The following is a 21,580-nucleotide window of genomic DNA, read 5'->3' as shown; positions in this document are numbered from 1 at the left end:
CTAGCTCCAATAAAAAACACGTAAACTCTAGTACAAAGACCAAGACAAAAATATTGTAGAATTTGATCCTGGTTTCCCACAGCCACATCATCAAATATGAACACGGTGTCTGGCTTTACTTCTCTGGTGGAGGTATTTCACTGCTTTGACTGAATGCTGTGTAATATCTTTTGCAGCAACTGGCACTTGCGCTGAAGCAGAGTTTTTAAGAATATGCATACATGCAAATAATCGGTCTCCATCCGGGAGTGTTAGTAGTGACATAAGAACATTTGTCTTGCCGCAGATGGATGGACTCACAGTTATCACCCATGTTGTTGGGGAAAGAGTACCACTCTTCTTCTTCTTCTTCTGGTCTTCTGTCGCTTCATCACAGGACCAGTCACTTACAACAAAGTTCTGATGCTTCCCTCTCCCTGCTATGATACTGACTACATCAGGTATTGACATGCAATGCGTTTTTATAGAAAATATATTTACACCTGAAAGTGTTGTCTATTGTTCAGTTTAACAATGATGACATAATTCAGACAGACTGCTGTTACTGCAGTATTCTAGACATTGCATTGAAAGTACTGAGAACAGTAACATTATTATCAGAGAGATAGAAAAAAATAAAACACTGTTTGCTGTAGTATACATATTGTTTTTATTCAATAGTCATATACAGGACGCATAACATCAACTGATTCAACTGGGTCTTTCTTCACCCAATTACAGAATTTGATAAATAAAGCTTTCTTCTGTGCACAGAATTCAGCGTGTATTTCCCTCAAAGAGATGGGTATTCCTTTAGCTTCGTCTTTCAGCAGGGTGTTGATGTAGTGTTCTAAATCATCTGCATGCACACTATATGTATGGAGGAGTTAAAAAAAAATGGTTCAAATGGCTCTGAGCACTATGGGACTTAACATCTGTGGTCATCAGTCCCATAGAACTTAGAAATACTTAAACCTAACTAACCTAAGGACATCACACACATCCATGCCCGAGGCAGGATTCGAACCTGCGACCGTAGCAGTCGCGCGGTTCCGGACTGAGCGCCTAGAACCGCTAGACCACCGCGGCCGGCTGGAGGAGTTCACAATGTCATTATATACAGTTTGAACATACAGCAAGCATCTGTTCTGTCTTTCCAGGACAACAGATAGCACCATCCATAGACCAAAAAAGTTTGTAAAGATGGACTGCTTTAAACAAATGGACCAACCACCCGATATCAGCATGAGTGCAGCATGCCGTACAGGCCATACAGTGATGTTATAGATAGCATTATGCCCACAAAACGAATGTCTGAGAGAAAACGGGATGGACTGTACTCTGTGGTCATATGCTGATTGATACAGGGCTCTACATTAGACAATTCATCCCTTTCCAACTCCATAAACTGCTTTTCAACACCTCTCAGTGCATTTTCCACCTCTAAGACAACACGCCAGTCACTGTTCACTGATGCTTCAATACCAATATTTAAACGTTTTGAACCGCTATCTGTTGAATTATAACTTGAATTGAATAGCATTAGAGCAATGGGAGGAATTGGCAGCTTCTCACCCACCACTTCTACTCCCTGTCCTTAAAGTAACACTGCAATGTTCTGAGGTGGCGTGTAAGTTCAAAATGGTTCAAATGGCTCTGAGCACTATGGGACTCAACTGCTGAGGTTATTAGTCCCCTAGAACTTAGAACTAGTTAAACCTAACTAACCTAAGGACATCACAAACATCCATGCCCGAGGCAGGATTCGAACCTGCGACCGTAGCGGTCTTGCGGCTCCAGACTGCAGCGCCTTTAACCGCACGGCCACTTCGGCCGGCCTGGCGTGTAAGTCAGAGACCAGTACTGACCTGCACCATGTCGTGTTTGACCGCTGGCACACTTCTTCAGAGTCCGCAGCTCGTGGTCTCACGCTCGCGTTCTCGCTTCCCGAGCACGGGTTCCTGGGTTTTCACCTACCTCGAGATGACTGGGTGTTTGTGTTGTCCTCATCATTTCATCATCACTCATGAAAGTGGCGAGATTGGACTGAGCAAAGGTTGGAAATTTGTACGGACGCTGATAACTGCGCAGTTGAGAGCTCGACAAACCAAACATCATCATCATCATCACTTCTTCAGAGATTCAGGGACAGGGTGGGTGTCTAAATCGATGAGTGGGATGGATAACAACAACTGGTTGTCCTGCTCCAATACACTGGCCAAGTGCACTACTGGGTCCCACAGTGCTACAGATCCTGGCAGGTAGCAGATTGCTGCAGGTCCCGACACACTGGAGGTCGCTGCCAGTCCAGACATACTGGAGGTCGCTGCCAGTTCACGCGTACTGAAACTCACTGTTTGTCAGGACACAGAGGATCCCACTGAGCAAAGAAGAAGAAGAAACAGTAAGCAGACAAAGACATGGAGTTGAACAAAGAAGTGTTACTTGACAAAGAACCGCTACATGTAGTAATAGTAGCAAAGATATGTAATGATTACTTACTCTTCCACTTCTTACCATACTGCTGCTGGGAGGGGCTGGACGATATTGGCTGTTGCTGCTGCTGTTGACACTTCATGACTACTACCCCACGGACTGATACTGGTGGGTTACCACATTTGCCTTATATCACACATATCGTCACGATCACGAGACCTGTTGTAGCAATCCTGCATCCCTAATGGCCCCCACCAATTTTTAGGGGGAGAGCATTCCTATTGGTTCCTGGGGAAAGGGGTTGGGGAGCAAATGCCACTTCGAGCACCCTCTGTGACAGTTTTGTGAATTAGCTCAGTCGCTCTGGGATTGTTAGTAAAGAACACACATTTGTCTCTTAGATATATTGATGGTGCATTTCGAAAAAGGTAGACAATTCCAGAACAGGTAGTCATCTGGATGAGTTGCGAAATCCATCTTCTACTCACCATGATGCATCACCATTATCTGCAGAAAAGTATTCTTCTTACGCCAATCCATTACCTTTGCTTTCCAGTCCTCATGTAGGGAGCTATGGGCGCAGTCCTCAGCTGTGTGCTTATATGTAGTACACTTATTAAAATACTCCCTGCTCATTATAAGCATCTCCTTAACTGAACACATTCTGAACAAGATAACTACACCGGAGTGGATGGACATCTCACCTCTTGCGCTTTGGAACACTGAGTGACCTTTTCATGATAGGTCGACTGTTCCAGCACAAGCATCTATCAGCATGAGTTGAGAAATGTAACTTCAACACACCACGCTGCATCGTCATTACTTGATGAAACGTCCATTCAGTATCTGCTTTTTCCAAACATCATGCAGGGAGCCATGGATGCATTCCTCAGCTGCATGATTACAGCTAATATAGCTGTTAAATTCCACCTTGTCTGACACCAGCATCTCATCCACTGAACACATCACATGTATAGTAAAGTAAAGACTTACATCTGTCCAGTCCAGCAGCTCAGCATGGATTGAGTCTTTTTCCTGCCAATTCACAAGTGGGGAAGTGGAAGAGGGGTGGGGGCAGGAGTGGGAGAGAGAAGAGTCTGAGAGCGCCTTCTGGCAGTAGTATTGTGAACTAGGGATGCAAAATTTGAAAGAAATTCCCGCCATTTGAATTTCCTGTCTTTTTTAAAATTCCCACCATTTTTTGAATTTACTGCCAGTTTAAATTAAATTAATTTTAATAATTAATTTGATTAATTTGTATAATTATGTAATTACTTTACCTAATTAATTTGTATAATTATTTAATTATATTGCCTAATTAATTTAATTAATTTGCATTTCGATTTAATTGCTATATTGCCATATCTACACCCCAGGAAGAGGAGGTAGGGGACCAGACAAAAAGAGCCACCATCTTGGATAAATTTGGCAACAATGGAAAGCCGACCAGGGTGAATGTTGTTCCTCTACTAATTGCTGCACTGATGTCCGCATCCCCCCCCCTCCCCCCCGCCCGACAACGCTTTGTATACCCACAGCTGATAATGCCGCCATCTGCCGTTTGTGATTGGGTATTGCACGTTGACGTCAATCATAGGCGATGATCACATTAATATTACTGCGCCATGTAGCTGGTAGTGCTATCAGTTTCTAAGTGTTCTACATCAGCAATCACATGACTACTCTGCAATTCATCGTGAAGTACCTGGAAGAGGAGTCATCATACCACCTTAAGACTATTTCTCTACCTTCGTACTCTCTAAGAACATGCAGGAGAAACGAATGTTTACATCTTCCCGTGCAAGCTCTGATATCTATTTTATTACGTTGATCACTTCTCACTATGTAGGTGGGTGTCAATAAAATATTTTCGCATATAGGGGAGAAAGCTGATAATTGAAATTTCGTGAAATATCTCGCAGCAACGGAAAACAACCTTGTTTTAATGATTGCCACCCCATCTCGGGGATCATATCCGTGACAGTCTCTCCCCTGTTTCACTATAATGCAAAATGAGTTGCCTTCTCTGAACTTTTTCGATGTGCTCTGTCAATCGTATTTGGTAAGGATCCCATACCACGCAGCAGTACTCCAGAAGTGGACGGACTTGCATTTTCTGCTTGTTCTGCCACTAAAACGCAGTATGTAGTTCACCTTCCTCACAACAATATCTATATGCTCGTTCCAAATAAAGTTGTTCGTATTTGTGATCCTCATGTATTTAGGTGAATTTATAGTCTTTGTACGAGGGTGTACCCAAACAAAAAACCGGAATTGTTTTTTAACTGCTATATATTTTCAAATTGTTTACAAAACAACATATCGCCTTCAAAATACTCTCCATTACAACATTTGCTCCACTGGTGCTTCCAGTGTTCGGAACATTTTTTATAGTCATCTTTAAAAATGGCTGACAGATCCTCCTCGTTTTTTTTTCTTGACTTCTTAATTGTTGTGAAATTGGCGTCCATTCACGCCACTTTCCATGTGTGCAAATAAGAAAAAGTCGCATGGAGCCAAGTCAGGTGAGTAAGGTGCGTGGGGCAGCATACCATGCCATTTTTAGCCAAAAACTATCTAACAGCGATGTCTGTATGTGTATGTAGGTGCGTTGTCGTGGTGGAAGAACCAGTTTCCTGTCTCCCATAAATCGGGTCTTTTCTGATGAACACTGTTGATCAATCTTCTTAAAACTTCTAAATAAAAAGTTTCATTGAAAGGCTGACCTGATGGAACATACTCTGAATGAACTACGCCCTTGGCATCAAAAAAGCGAATCAGCATTGTTTTGGTGTTTGATTTGACTTGAAAACATTTTTTTGGATGGGGTGACGATAATGTCTTCCACTGCCTTGACTGTTGCATTTTTTTCTGGACTATAACCATAGCAGCATGACTCATAACCAATAATGACCTTTGACAAAAAATATGGATCAGTTTCAAGGTGTTGTTTCAGAGCGCGACATGTTTCAGCTAGACGTTCCTTTTGATTGTCAGTCAGAACCCGAGGAACAAATTTGACAGCAACCCTTTTCATTCCCAAAACTTCCATTAAAATTCTCTCAATGGAGCTCCAAGATAACCCAATAATCTCTGACAGTTGGTCAGGTATCCGTCGACCGTCTGTGGGCAAAAGCTCTCGGATTTTTTCAATATCTTTGTCGATTCGGGCAGTTGATGGACGTCCACAACGAAGTTTGTCATCAGTCGACATGTCGGCGTTTTTAAATCGAGTAAACCACTCGTACACTTGAGTTTAACTAATAGCGTCATCTTGGTAAGCTGTTTTCAACATTAAAACAGTTTCAGCGGCATTTTTACCGAGTAGAAAGCAAGATTTCACAGCTGCAGGTTGTTCACTTAAACTTGCCGTCATAAAGAGAGAAAGAAGAACTAAACAGCGGTGGCAAAAACAATCCCTGCAGATGAACAGAACAAGCCATGTCGACAACACATGCGGCACTGAACTGGCAGTGAGTTGCGCTACACACGCCTAGCGGCAGACATGTGTTCTACACAAGCAATGTTATTCTGGTTTCTGACTCAAATGGTGCATTCAAGAACACGTTTATACCCACAACTTGGTAAGGTAACAAAAAAAGTGTTTATGTTTAATGGTTACATCATTAATGACGTTCATTAACGAAAGGCCAACCTTGTTCATAGGACTGAAGCGGGTGGATAATCCCAGGTGTCTTTGTAACAGCCTCCAGGATTACTGCAAGACAAGAAAGTGAAACTGGAATATCCCGGCATGATATTTGTGAAAAACATCGCCAAGGGCTGTCCAGAGGTCTCAGATTTTGTCGTCCAGACTTATGAGTTGCTGACATAGAGGCACTACTAAATCAGTTTCACAATATGACAAGCACTGAGGCTGTATTGTCTACTTCTAATTACAGTATCTGCCAAAAGGGCTAAATCACATATAAACTGTAGGGAAGTTATTGAAACACTTAGCAATTTATGCGAAGAAAATAATTTAACGATAGTAGCACGTAAAACAGTTCATATGTTACTAAAAGGACTATTAACAAGATGGAGAAAGCCCACAATCAGGATTAATTATCAGCCCATGAAGAGGAAAGAAACGACGACGAAAACCGAAACTTTTATGCACACGTGGAAATAGTTTGCTGAAAAACAGAAATAGCATGAATTTCCCAAAGAAGCTTTCGGCTACCTCTAAGTGCAATAAGAACTTACCACAATTCACTCTTAATTGCTATTGTGGGCTACGGGTCGAGCGTATGGATTCATACAGCCAGACATATAAAGACCGCATAGGCTCTTCGGCGAGCACAGAGAAGTGTATTCCTGCGTCTGACGGGCATATGTAGAACAACACTGCCTGAGGAGCTGCTGGTGATACTGGCCTTACTATTTCTGGAACTAGGTGCACAATATTGACTAAAAAAGGACGGATAAAACAAGGTTAAGTTGATACTGAGCGCCAGAACCACAATGAAAAACGTAATAAAGGCATGCATTGATAGAGAATGGCAAGAAATTTGGGACGGGACATAAACAGGGAGGAGAACCTACCAGTTCCTTCTTAGCGTTTGTATCGGATACTTTGTAACAGGTATGTGTCTCGAAAAAGCTGAATACACGCACTACAAAATTTAGTCGTTACTTTTAAAGTTATTCATCAGGCTTATTCTTTTGTTTGCGGTGTCCTTGAATCTAAGCTCATACATGTTCGAGAATAGGCAGGAGGTGAAATAGGGAAATAAGGAAACATATTTTTATGTTAAACAGTGTTCCTTTACTATATAACCTACATGGAATCTTTGTTTGTTGTTGTTTCAGGTAAACCATCATGGACGATCAACTGGACCCCCGCTACGTTTCTGTGCAGCAGTCAAATTGCTTTACGAACCTAGTTTAGTGACATCGATTCACAGTAATTTTATGTCGGTCTGTAGAGAAAAAACAATGAATCAAAGTAATATGTTTCAATGGCTGCAGAGGGATCGACAGAATAAATGCAGAGCTACAAACGGTGACAAGTGGCAGTAATTTCTGAATTCATCCAAAACGTGACGTGCATCGTCACGAGAAAAGACGTGAAGCATACAGATATGGCAGAAAGATTTACGTTATATCCAGTTGAGTGATAAGGATCGAAAAAAGTAAATTCTCGCTTAGTGTCATGGTTTTTGGCATCGTTAGATCACGCCACTCAGAAAGAACGTGTGTAAGGATGTTTAGAAATTTTTAACAGAGATTGTCCACGATGTTTTCACGGAGTCACCACGCGTGAGCATAATAAAAAATAATTTTGCATCGTTTAATACGTCTCACTCTCAGTGAATAATTAAATCAAATGTAAATAACGACAACTGCGAGGTCATTCACATGAGTACTAAAAGGAACCCGTTAAATTTCGATTACACGATAAATCACATAAATCTAAAGGTTGTCAATTCAACGAAATGCCTAGGGATTAAAACTAAGAACAAATTAAATTGGAACGATCATGCAGATAATGTTGTGAGGAAGGCGAACTCAAGATTGCGTTTCGTTTGGCAGAACACGGAGAAAATACAAGAAGTCTGCTAAAGAGGCGGCCTACACTACGCTTATCCTTCCTCTTCTGATATAGTGCTGCGCGGTACGGGATGCTTACCAGATAAGATTGATGGAGGACATCGAAAAAATTCAGAGAAGGGCAACTCGTTTTGTACTATCGCGAAACAGGGGAGAGAGCATCACGGATGTGATACGTGAGTTGGGGTGGCCATCGTTAAAACAAGGGCGTTTTTCGTTGCTGCGAGATCTTTTCTCGGAATTTGAGTCGCCAGGTCTCTCTCCCGAATGTGAAACTATTTTAGTGACACGCACCTACATAATGAGAAATGATAAACGTAATAAAATAAGAAAAATTAGAGGTCGCTCCGAAAGATTTAAGTACGCGCTTAACTGCAATTCCAGTCTTGGATCACAATGTTTATTTGTAATCAGATTATTAATTTCGGTCGGCAATGACCGTATTCAGACCTGAATGAAAACGTGTTGCTTTACTCATTTCACGCCATTACATGTTATGGTGCACTCAAGTCTTTTCGGCTTCTTCAAACAAAATTATGGTATGTAAAGAGTACCATTGAAGCGTAGATGAAGAGAGATTCAGTATTTGTTTTTCCCGCGTTGTTAGAGAGTGGAAAAGTAGAGAAATAGTCTGAAGGTAGTACAATGAACCCTCTGCCAGGTACTTAACTGTGAATTGCAGGGTAGTCATGTAGCTGTAGGTGTAGAACGCTTACAAGTCGGTAGCACTAACAGCTACACAGTCCAGTCACTTTAATGGGACCATCACCTTTTTTCGACGTCAACGTACATTAACCACTCATAGGCGGCAGGTGCCCGCCTGGTTCTCCACAGCAGGCACGTGGTTCAAGCACCCAAGCTGACTGCTGTTTGCTGGGCACTGTGACCGAGCGGTTCTAGGCCCTTCAGTCTGGAATCGCGCTACCGCTACGGTCGCAGGTTCGAATCCTGCCTCGGGCATGGATGGTGTGATGTCCTTAGGTTAGTTAGGTTTAAGTAGTTCCAAGTTCTAGGGGACTGATGACCTCAGATGTTAAGTCCCATAGTGCTCGGAGCCATGTGAACCATTTTTGACTGTTTATCGGCGACGAAGGCTGAAATTTGCACGCCGTTTCCTTAACTGGGCGTCCACTGAGTTGTGACAGGTGACCTTTGCAGATGAAACACGTTTCATGCTGCATCGGATAGATGGCCGTCAGATAGGAAACACTCTGCAACAATCGTCAGAAACTTCCAGCCGGGAGAGGGGAGTGTATGGTGTGAAGAACGTTTTCGTGGCATTCCCTTGGTGATATCGTCATTTTGGAAGGCATAATAGATCAACATAAGTACGCATCTATCCTCTGGGACCATGTCCACCTCTACATGCAGATTGTTTTCCCTCGCCACGATGGCATCTACCAACGTGTCACACAGCTCGCAGTGTAAGTGCCTCGCTCGAAGATTACCAGGGTGAGTTTGCCGTATTCCCTGCCCACCAAACTCCCTGAATTTAAAGCCAATCGAGAGTCCTTGGGGCCATTCCGATCGGGCCGTTCGCGGCATGGATCCTGGACCGAGAAACAGCACAACTAGCCAAGGCTCTAGAGTCGACATGGCTCCACATCCCTGCCGGTATACTCCAGAACCTCACTGGCTTTCTTCCTGCACGTCTCGCAGCGGCCCACGCTGCAAAAGGTTGTTATTCAAGCCTTTGACGAGTGATAACATTAATGTGACTGGACAGTGTATATTACATGCATTATGATCTTGCGGAACCACGTGTAACCGAAACGTAAAAATGTTCTATATACTTCAAAACAAAAGTCTAACACGAATACTAAGAGCACCCCTTAGTTCATAATAGCAGACATATAATTTATGCCGAAGTACACACGAAATGCATAATGAGCATATAAAATACCATAGATAAATATATTTACGAAACTAGAGAATTAAAAAACAGGACAACTAGCAAATACGGGTACAGCCCACCTAAAGAGATATCATCAGATAAAAGCACGTTGAAGCATACTGGAAGGACCACAGCAGAATCCCTCCCATCTGGTTAGACACAAGGTCATGCTAAACAAACGATTAATAGAGTTCAGCACTCATGCAAAACGAAAAATAAGTGGGATGTAAAATGAAGACAACTGAACAAACAGAAAGAAAAAGACGATAAATTTTTGTGGTCACAACACATCATGGGTGCCGCTAAGGAAGTGGAGGGGGGGGGGGGGGGGGGAAGGGCAAAAGAGGGACAGGAAGAGGACTGTTTTCAATTTTTAATGAGATTATAAGACTAGGCCAGATTCATTTAGACATGGTAAAGTCTATTTTGAAAATGGTAATATTATGTGATGTGCATGACATTTTACTTCGTGGAAAACACTTTTAAGGTTGGAATTTTTGAAGAACTACTATTTTTGTTCATCGATACGAGAGATAAAAATTCTTGCATACCACATAAAAACGCGCTCATGAAAATCTAAACATACTTCTCACACAGTATAAAACAATGTGATAAACATTTTTCGGTCTGTAATCCAGGAAGAAACTGTAAAATGAGGCCAATGAAATGGGGAAGTGTCGTCATTATTAGCTGATGAGGCTGCTGACATTTCTCCCTTAGCATAAGATACCTTAAATTAAATTCTGATATTGGCTATACGACGAAAGAAGACTTCATTGTTTTTACCGAGTATGTAGAACTGTTATAGTACAGATACCTATTCTGAAATTCACAGAAAAAGTATGATCAGAAAATACTAAGATTACTGGCTAAGGGTTTTGACAAATGCTCCGTGGCTGATGGGGCAATTGATAGTGTTCAACAAAGGATCAGAGACAAATTTCGAAAGGCCATGTATTTTCATTGTGCTACACAGCGGTTGAAACTAGTGGCCATTGATCTCAAGGATGTGCGATAAGACAGAAACACACTAGGAACGGTACAGTAAGCGATCAAATTTCTGAGGGAGAGTTCTTTTGGAAGGAAGAAAGTTGAAGATATTCCGGATCTGTTTGAAATAAGACGATATGAAAAATATAAGTCTGTATGATTACTTTCCCATCATTTTATAGCCATCAAGGAAGCACCTAGCAGCATTCCTATTGATCATAAGGCGAATCCAGAAACACGCTCACAAACCATCCAGTTAGAAGCTGCAACACCGTCAGTAATATTTCCTGTTGGCCTCAAAATCATATAAAGGAACTGCTCACACCTCTAGCCAGTTGTTATCTAATTACTGTCTGTGGACCTGTACACCAGTGTATAAGAAAGGAATCTTTGTAAATTTTTCGGAAGCCCAAAATCGAATCGAAAGATAAATTTACTGATATTTGCACTTGAATTTCACAAAATTGACATCCAAATGCCTACAACTTCTACAAGAAAGATTCAACATATAAATATTCCTTTGTCCGACCTGCTTTATTACTACAAAGTAGCTCTTAACATTACCTACCTATTCCTTATTACAGAAGAGCATCTTTGAAGTCTGTATGTATTAATTGTTCGCAGATCTTAAACAACCGAGATAAACATGAAAGACTTAGCCACAGATAAGTTTTCTAAAAACAAGTAAAACCTTCACATTACTTTTTGTGGACGGTAATAGATATCATTACTATTATTATCCATTCATACGACTGTAATGTAGCGGTTGTTGATTCAACCATTGTAGCTTAGTAGCTTTCAACGCATATTGCAGCAGTGTACACAAAGTACGATTATGGAAACATTTTGCAGTGTGTTTTGTATGCTAATAAGCTGTAAATATTGAAACCAGATCTCTTGATGTAATTATCGTCTCCCATCGCAAGGTTCTCCAAAACTCGGGTAGCATGCAACGGTTAACACTTAATTTCAATTGCAGTTTTTATTATCAGCTATACTATTCCTTCTTTGTTGTATTTTAAATGAAAAAATAGAACAGAGCGGGAATTTCAGTTTTTGAAGAATATTTCACTCTATAAAACAGGGTTCCATAAAGAGTTACAAATTACCGAGCATTATCCACAATGTTTTGCAAACTGCAGCATTTTATGCATTATATCATTGAACGGATTAAAGAGTTTTCTTAGCCTCATATCGGGGCCCATGCAACACACCAAAAAACAAAAACGGAAAAAAACGCTTCTAATGCAGTCTGCCTCTTTCAGTTACACACTACGAGTCAAAGGCGTCCAATGGAATGGGATGGATATTAGCGTCGAAGGAAACCGCAACATGCCGGCCGGTGTGGCCGAGCGATTCTAGGCGCTTCAGTCTGGAACCGCGCGACCGCTACGGTCGCAGGTTCGAATCCTGCCTCGGGCATGGATGTGTGTGATGTCCTTAGGGTAGTTAGGTTTAAGTAGTTCTAAGTTCTAGGGGACTGATGACCTCAGATGTTAAGTCCCATAGTGCTTAGAGCAATTTGAACCATTTTTGAAACCGCAACTTACCAGGTCGCGGAAGAAACTGACGGCGTAATTCTTCGCAGTCAATGAGGAATGGTTTTTATACACTTTCCCGAGCGTGACGCTCATTACGGTATCTTTTTTCCTGTGACAAGTTGCTGCGTGTCTTACTGACGAAGGGGCCAGTATTACACGCAAGTGACATCCAATTGCACGACGTTGACGGAAGACCACATAATGCACAGTGGACAGAAGAAGCTTTGCCAGCTGCAATAAACAATAAACATTCATACAGTCCCAACCGAGCGCCATCGGAAACCTTATGTTTGAAGCACTAGAGACTATCAGTGTGCGAAACAGATTCGTTCAAATGGTGAGATCCACACAGAGGGTTTACTTGGCACACGCTCGGGAACGCAGCTCCAGCGTGTTGTCAGCGAGGGCACTCGCTGCTAGCAGTGGAATGTAAGCGATGCAGGCCTCCCTCCAACTAGCGGCCAGGTTGGCGCCGGCTGCCGCGCGAGGCGCTGCCAGCGCGGGACGCAGCTTCTAGCAGCAACAGGTGCGTCGCCGCACCAGTCGACTATCGGCTGCGAGCGAATCCGAGCGCGCTAACGCCGACGCCGGTCAGTCGCCAAGGTAATGTCGCCTGCGCTTTCACCAGCTAGCCAAATCAACATTTGTAAATATGATTGCCCTGTATACCAACGGCTGTCTTAGCAGCGTTGCTCAGAGGTAGATTAATTTCGCAATCAATTCCATTGTCGCACAAAGCATCGTTTTCATACTTCGCTTTTAACACATCGTTACCGAACTCTGTGTTGGTTCATCTGTTTCTGGTCGTTGTTAAGTGATTGTTGTTCACAGTATAATTTCTTCAATGGAACATCAGTAGGACTTCTCTTTTTTTCAATTTCGGAAAATGCTTCGTTATTGTACAATAATCTAAATATCCAGAGACATAAAAGATGCATCAGTACACACACACACACACACACACACACACACACACACACAACAGACAGAGAAAGAGAAAAGAACTAATTGTTAAAGTAATTTCTTAAAATAATTTCACAGTTCTAATACGTCATAACCGCATTTATAGAGAATATTCAGTGCTGCTGCTGCTGCTGTGGGCAAATAAGATGACTGCACCACCACGAATAATGACAAAACGTTCTTATTGCTACCACCGTGGACGTGGCGGTGTATTCGCTGGCAGCGGGTCGCATCGAAGTGCGGTTTCAAAACCAGCGCCTTCTTCCCACACGTGACGTAGGTAGCCACTCAGAGGCAAGCAGCTGAGCAATACACGAGCGACATCTTGCCGATCGTCAGCTGATGATAGTATCTGTAGCAGACGACACGAGAACTCGCTACATATGACATCGATGTGTTCTGAAACTCCTGGAAGTATGAAATGCCAATTCTTTTCTCTATTCTCATTCCAATAAGCAAAGTGAAAATATGTGACTTTAGAGTTGCTACCTGTAAAAGTATAATTAGATGCTTGGTTTTGTAATGCAATATGTGTTTTTCGGTTGAAATGTTTCATAACCTGACGAAGCTGCTATGTTATTTAGAAGTGACGGAAGCACTGTGACGTGCTGTGTTTTGGAGGGAAAAGTGACATAATTTGCGTACTGAGGACAAATGAGAAACTGAACTTAATGTGTAACTGTCTAGAGTACCAATTATACTCACAGAAGGATTCCATAAGAAATGAAAAAAGTAACTCCCTGTTCACACTGTACCTGAAGCTGTTCTTCACCGCTTCGTTGTCTTTTTTCCATGGACATAATTCGCTTGGTCTGGCTGTGTTGCACAGTTAGCATTCTTCTGTGTCCATTCGTATCACATTTGAAGGCGGTTAGTCAGTCTCCGGCTGTAGGAATGTAAGTTTACAAACTGCCGGATGCGTTCACATCAATCCGAAGTTTCTGTCCATACATAAGATATACGTTAAGAATTTCAAAATGTGTGCCATGTTAGTGACATTTCTGTAGTCAAATTCTGAGGCAGTGTTTTGTACTGTATTCTAGAAGGTGGCGGTAAGAGGACGATGAAAAACTTTTGTACACACCTTATTATGAAGAGTTTTGTGAAATACAATTTTAACTGTTACTTTAATTCTTCGTAATTGTTGATACTTTCCATTTGTACTCGTTACATGGACGAATAATGAGTTGCTGAAATACAGAGTTAGGAACTTTAATTTAGACAAAATTCGTAGCACACGTTAAAATAAATGATCTCCGAAAGCATTCAGAAAATGGGTCGGGTTCAAAGTGTGCTCTTTGCTGTCTGTCTGAACCTTCGTGGCAGCAGCGTCAGCAAAAGAAAGTCTGCATATACATAGACGCATACGATAAAAATATTGTCACATGACTTCCTGCCTGTGTGCAATTATTTAGATTTGACGCTGTTTCGGAGACTTGCGAGTCAATTTCGCTACTTATTTTAGTAACTTGCACTTAGGCAGCTAGCAAGGCTAACCAGTAGACTATAGATGTAGCCTCTTTATTTTAACTAAGAATTAACAACCTTTTTAATATATGCGATTAGAGATTCAGTAATTCCACTTAAAATTATGCAGGGTAGCAATATAAAATTTTCTATAAGAAATGCCACTTGAAGATAAGTCGAGAGTATTATTCCGTGACTTCAAATGGTTCAAATGGCTCTGAGCACTATGGGACTTAACATCTTAGGTCATCAGTCCCCTAGAACTTAGAACTAGTTAAACCTAACTAACCAAGGACATCACACACATCCATGCCCGAGGCAGGATTCGAACCTGCGACCGTAGCAGTCGCGCGGTTCCGGACTGCGCGCCTAGAACCACGAGACCACCGCGGCCGGCTATTCCGTGACTTAAAGGACAATGAAAGATTGTATTGAGGCGTCAGAGAACAGTGGATTAGCCATTGCCATGAAGATTTGAGATGACTTTCACAGTTTCATGCGATCAGTGTCAATTGTGATGCAAAGCTCACTGTTCTGTGAATGGTAGCTCTATAATGACGTATTACTCGGTCAACGTGGACGTATTTCCTGGACAGCGCCAAATTGCTACAAATAAAAAATATTCGTCTCTCAGTACCTACAGTTTTTCTACAAGGGTTCGTAGATTGTTTGTCTAAAAATGAAAATAATGAAGGTCAGATATTACTATATTTTAAACTCCAAACATGACCGCACTCGATAATAAAACCAAATACCTTTTCACTTAACCGCCAGTTCTTCATGTTTTGCTATTGCATGTTGAAGCATTTCATAGATATCCCTTTTCAGTAATGATGTGAATAAAGCCTGACAAAAGAAAAGAATGACTTTTGCTTGGCAACAGTATCGTTAGATTTGTTAATCTGGAGCTTCAGATCGTCTCTGATTTCAGAACCTATCCATAGTACGGCTCGGAGGCAGATTGAGTACGTGTCAGATTACAAAACAATAGGTTTGAATTTCGATCTTAATTTAATAATAAGTCTTTTAGTTTTTTATTGCTGCCTGCGTCACTTGTGCTGCACAGTAAAACATCGCTAACTAATGGTCGCTAGAACCTGATTTACATGTCACTTAGCGGTGGAGACCGGAAACCTAACATTGCGACTTCTGGCGGGGCCACACTGGCGTATCTGAATGGTTTAAACTTTACGGACATGCGTTCGTACGTGTTAGACAAACTTACTGTAAATGCACACTGGCTGTTGAATTAATGGATTATTATTAACACGTACTGTTTCACTTTTGATATTCAGACGATCTTTGGTAACAATATAAAGCAATCACTGTCGACAAGTTTGTAATATGTAAATTAAACTACAGTGCCAATTAAAAATGGTTCAAATGGCTCTGAGCACTATGGGACTTAACATCTGAGGTCATTAGTCACCTATAACTTAGAACCACTTAAACCTAACTAACCTAAGGACATCACACACATACATGCCCGAAGCAGGACTCGAACCTGCGACCGTAGCGGTAGCGCGGTTCCAGACTGAAGCGCCTAGAACGGCTCGGTCACACCGGCCGGCTCAGTGCCAATTAGTGAGAAGTAAAATGTGGTTCAATAAATTAGAGTTACGACAAATGAATTCTTCAGGCGTTCGAAAATACAAACAACTTTGTGTTAATGATCCATTATTTTCAGTGCTGCGCAATCATGTGCACGTAATCCTAAACAGTGTTACTGTTTTCCATGCAAATCTGATAACAATTGATTTTCCCCCGAAAAACTGGACAGTGTTGCTGCAGGATCCTGAGAGTTCGGGGTCCGTAGCACGTGCTATATGGATAAACCGACTCTGACGGAATGGAAAAGAATGAGACGATTTATTTCACCGATACGTGCATACGGATGTACAATGACAACTACAGTTAGGTTTTAGATGCAAAAATACGTCAGTATCTGTGTTCTGTATGACTAAAAATACGTTTGCTTACAACCTAAAGGAAGGCAAACACTCTCCTAAGCAACAGATTGGTGCACGAATCTCTAAGTAAGATAGGACTAGGGTTCAAAAAATGGCTCTGAGCACTATGGGACTCAACTGCTGAGGTCATTAGTCCCCTAGAACTTAGAACTAGTTAAACCTAACTAACCTAAGGACATCACAACATCCATGCCCGAGGCAGGATTCGAACCTGCGACCGTAGCGGTCTTGCGGTTCCAGACTGCAGCGCCTTTAACCGCACGGCCACTTCGGCCGGCTAGGACTAGGGTCCGGAGTTCATACCTCGCCTGACGTCACTGACAACTCTCGCTAGCTGTATCCAGACGAGCTTCCTGCTCATAAGAAATTACCCTCACTGTTTCACCATTTTGATTTAGAATATTACTGAACGGTATTATTGTCTTCGTCGTATCGTAAATACGAAGACTGATGTCTATGCGATACGTGCACTGTATGTAGGTTTGCAGGAACAGGGAAATGTCGTGTCTATACAGAAGCAGTAGATGATGGTATCTTGAGTAACTCTATGTTTAGCCTTCATATTGGGTACAGAGAAGAACTGGCATGTTTTATGCTTGCAGTAACGCTCCCAGTTTCTGATGTGGTTACGCTTTGGATCACTTTGTGTGCTTCAACGTTTCGGTTGAATGGGACTGCCACAGCAAGCACCTCTGAAGATGGAAACCGTATAACTTCGAAATCGGTCCTGAGATTTAAATACCATCAAACACCTGAAATGGTCTTTTGCTCTGCCTTCGATATCTTTACAGTGAGCGGCATGCATTCACTATTTTGTGTATCGTGCTTCACGGCCCACGCTGCAAAGCCTAGTGAATGTTTGTGATGAACGTCAATATTAGGTGAAAGAGTGGTGGCACGGTAGTCATAGGAGAGTTTCTATTAGGCGGAGCAATCCACCAAATTACAATATTACTCTGCGTGAAAAGGTAATCTACACTTGTAGGAATTCCGACTTCTCACCAGCATTGGAGTACAATGTTTCTTCTATCCGGAAAGTACAACATCCTCAAAAGTGATTTCTTTTCCCCACCAACAACAAATTCGTCAAGTAGAAAAGATAGAAAAAAAAGCTGCCGATGTCCCGAAAGCCGATGATGGTAGAACTGTCAATGGAATAAAATATGTTGTTGCCTAGGAGAGGGTGTGCTTTTCCAAGAATAGAAATTTGTTTGTGATCTCAGGGTAACTGCCACCCTCAGGCTATTAAGCAACTACCGTGAAAAAATCTGGGCGCAGATTGTTCATTGTGAAATATATACTCTCTGGGCCGAGTACTCTACTTGCAACTTCACGAAGTGCATTAGTTCGACGTGAATTGGCAGTCGGCAGACCAACGGAGAGTCACCTGAAAAATACCCCATTTTACAATAGTAAATCTATGGCTTGCTATGTTTTTGAGGCTATTTCTGTTACATCTGTGAATTTTACGTCGGAATTATTAGAGAGAATTTTACCTCCTGTCGCCAATAAAACTCTGCTGACACTTCGTTAACTCGGTTAGGTATTTGGTTCCCTGGCACTACATAAACATATATAATCCGCAAGACACTTTACAGTGTGTGGACAAGAGAATTTCGTGTACCTGTACCGTTTGCCTTCCTCGCCTACTCCAGTCATGACCGTCGGTGACACAACGTATGAACTCGAATGTCTCTGATTTTTCTGTCATTGTCAGTTCACGATATGCTCGTAGGATAATGTAATACGTTGCTTGACTCTCCTTAGAATACACGCCTCGCAATGCACATTCCTCTTGCAGTGTATACCACTGGAATTGGAGGACCAGTTTCATGACCCTCGTTCGTTTGCTAAATGATTCCATGACTAAACCCACGGTTCTTCTTTTGATATTCTCTATTTTCCCTATTAATAAAACCTGTTGCGATCTCTAAACTGAAGAGCAACACTGAAGAATCTTTCGAATAACAGTTTTCCAAATTGTGTTCCTAGCAGATGAATTACATTTCCTGAAGGTTCATCCAATCCATCTCAGTCTGTAAGATTCCTTTCCTACAACTATTTTTATGTGATCGTTCCACTCTGAATCTCTCCTAACGCATACTTACTATATATTTTACGGGTGTGCCTATTTCAATTGAAGGAACGCCAGTCGACGCCAGTAATATGTTTGGCCGCCTGGAATGTCAGTCGACGCTAGTAGTGTAATCGGCCGCGTGTTTACGCACAATTTGTTACAAATATTTACAGTGAGGGCCAACTGTCAGTCCTTTCACCAAGCTTCGATCCTCTGCAAATCTTCCTTTCCGCTACAGTTTTCTAGCGTTGTGACATCGCTCTATGCACAATCAGCCTCACACCACACTTTTCCACCAGTCTTGTGTAATCTCGCCGCTGCCCTACCATTACATTTATCAATGATATGATCTGTATGTACACTTTATGTTTGCTATTCTAGCGAAATGAGATTTCGACATTGGCCAGCGGTGTCAGCGGTTCTGATGACGCCAAGGGCATGAGCTGAAACTTCGCCACCAGTAAACACATCCAATCAATGTTCCAGGATAGCGCACTGAATCACGCAAATCCGTCACTAAGGCGCCATGACGCCACACAGTGTGACTGGACCGTCTGATTGGGCAGTCGGCTGAAAGGCTTCCTTCCTCATCAGCTACCTCTAGATGTATACTTGTTTTCTTCAGCAGTATCGATTCCGACTGTCCCAGTTTCGCCCCCGCATCAACCATACCATCGTCTTGACCCACATCATTTCACAAAAACTGTTTCATGTATTCTATTTCTAATATTTACCAAGATTTCAAAACTAAAGAAACATGCACACAAACTTCAGTTGAATGCAACTAGAAGAAATGAAGTAATCTTTCAAACAAACAATTCCTATTTCTTCCCATCCTTGAGGCATCTGCCTTTAGCCAATAATTACGTTAATCCGATTAGCAGGAAAGGCTACTGGCGCCCAGAGGCATTTGACGTGAACATCGTAGAGTCGGAACTGCTCTTATTGCATATGTGAAGAAACGATCGAATTTGTGGTAATGACTATGGGACCAAACTGCTGAGGTCATCGGTCCCTAGGCTTACAAACTACTTAATCTAACTTAAACTACGCTAAGGACAACACACACACACACACACACACACACACACACACACACACACACACACTGCCCGAGGGAGGACTCGAACCTCCGACGGGGGGAGCCGCGCGAACCGTGGCTAGGCGCCTTAAACCGCACGACTACCCCGCGCGGCTCAGAAACGATCGCCATCAGTTATTTCATAGCTTGACATTTCCACCTTATAGACGAACGGGAAATCTGGATGAGAAGCATGTTAAGAATACTAACAACACCGTAGAATGAAGGGGATTCAAAATTAGTTATGGCGAATGAGGCTGCCATAGGAAGCGAAGGAAGAAGAGCGGAATCGTCAGAGACTATGATCTTTGAGAAAGGAACGCCGGGAAATATGGGTCCTTGAAACAGTGAAATCTATTTCCCAAAGTAGCTTTGAAATGTACAGTTGCATAAAAGTCCGCAGCTCGTGGTCGTGCGGTAGCGTTCTCGCTTCCCGCGCCCGGGTTCCCGGGTTCGATTCCCGGCGGGGTCAGAGATTTTCTTTGCCTTGTGATGACTGGGTGTTGTGTGATGTCCTTAGGTTAGTTAGGTTTAAGTAGTTCTAAGTTCTAGGGGACTGATGACCATAGACGTTAAGTCCCATAGTGCTAAGAGCCATTTGAACCAGTTGCATAAAATCAATAGCTCTAATTGGAAGTCATTATTAGAACGTAGACCTAAGAATATTAAAATTAAGTTATTTTCCAGAATTTTTCTTTTATATGAATGCTCATCCAGAAGTGTTAATGAATATAAGTTCACAATTTGGAGTGATATAGATTTTTTTATATTTTAAGCTCGGCAAGGCTTCTCTGCCGCTAGGGACTTTACCTGTTACCTCAATCTTTTCACCTCCAGTAGTACACTACTGCACAAAACTTAAGGAAGAAAGTAACTATCGCGTTATGTGTCACTGCTAAGAAACGCAACTCGATGAAACTTGAACCACACACAGAAAGCAGAAAGGACTGCTACAGTATAGCACAGGAAGCAGCTACATGAAATTACCAGTGAGAAGAAGAGAAATGACACTTTTATTCACAGACAATAATTACACAGAAGTCACTGCGATTTAAGATGGTATCCACGACACAGGGGCATGGTTCGTAACATGTGCGTGACCACCACGGATAGCAATGCATGCTCTGCAACGAGCTCCCATGCTGGCCACAAGGTTGGTACGGAGTTCTCGTGGTAGGAAGTCCCATTACTCCACCAGTGCGGTTCACAACTGCTAGATGGTCGTTGGTGCATGTGAACGTGCTGCAATAACTCTCCTTAACGCATCCCATACTTGCGTGATGGGATTTAACGAGGGAACTGGCGGGCCAGTCCATTCGCCGAATATCCTCTCCTTCCAAGGGCACCTCCACCTGCGCAGTTCGTTGCGGTAGCGCCTTGTAATCCATAAGAATGAAGTCAGAGCCGAATGCATCTCTGAAGGATGGGTAAGGAGTACAGTGTCCCAATAACGTTTACTGTTGAGTGCACCGTGTTCGGTGATTTGGAGGTCTGTACGCCCATGCAACATTATGCCTCCTCACACCATAACACCTGGACCCCCAAAACAATCATCTACGACAATTTTACTGGGTGCCACACAATCGCCATCTGAGAGTACGTAAATCCCGCCTTTTGTAAGGTTCATTG

The 21,580-nt window shown here is 42.3% G+C and overlaps 1 protein-coding gene across 2 annotated transcripts in view; it reads left to right on the top strand.

The window, feature by feature from the left end:
- The first annotated feature begins 12,932 nt into the window (after positions 1–12,932).
- LOC126249630 (pancreatic triacylglycerol lipase-like) overlaps positions 12,933–21,580 on the top strand; it is a 486,518-nt gene continuing 477,870 nt past the window's right edge. For both annotated transcript variants that reach the window (XM_049951303.1, XM_049951307.1), the window contains exon 1: positions 12,933–12,996. The gene's annotated coding sequence lies outside the window, so the exon portion shown is untranslated. The remainder of the gene's footprint in view (positions 12,997–21,580) is intronic.

This window comes from Schistocerca nitens, chromosome 3, assembly GCF_023898315.1.
Source record: "Schistocerca nitens isolate TAMUIC-IGC-003100 chromosome 3, iqSchNite1.1, whole genome shotgun sequence".
Classification (NCBI taxonomy): Eukaryota; Metazoa; Arthropoda; class Insecta; order Orthoptera; family Acrididae; genus Schistocerca; species Schistocerca nitens.
Note: the sequence above shows the minus strand (reverse complement) of the source record. Positions and strands in the feature narration are given on the sequence as shown.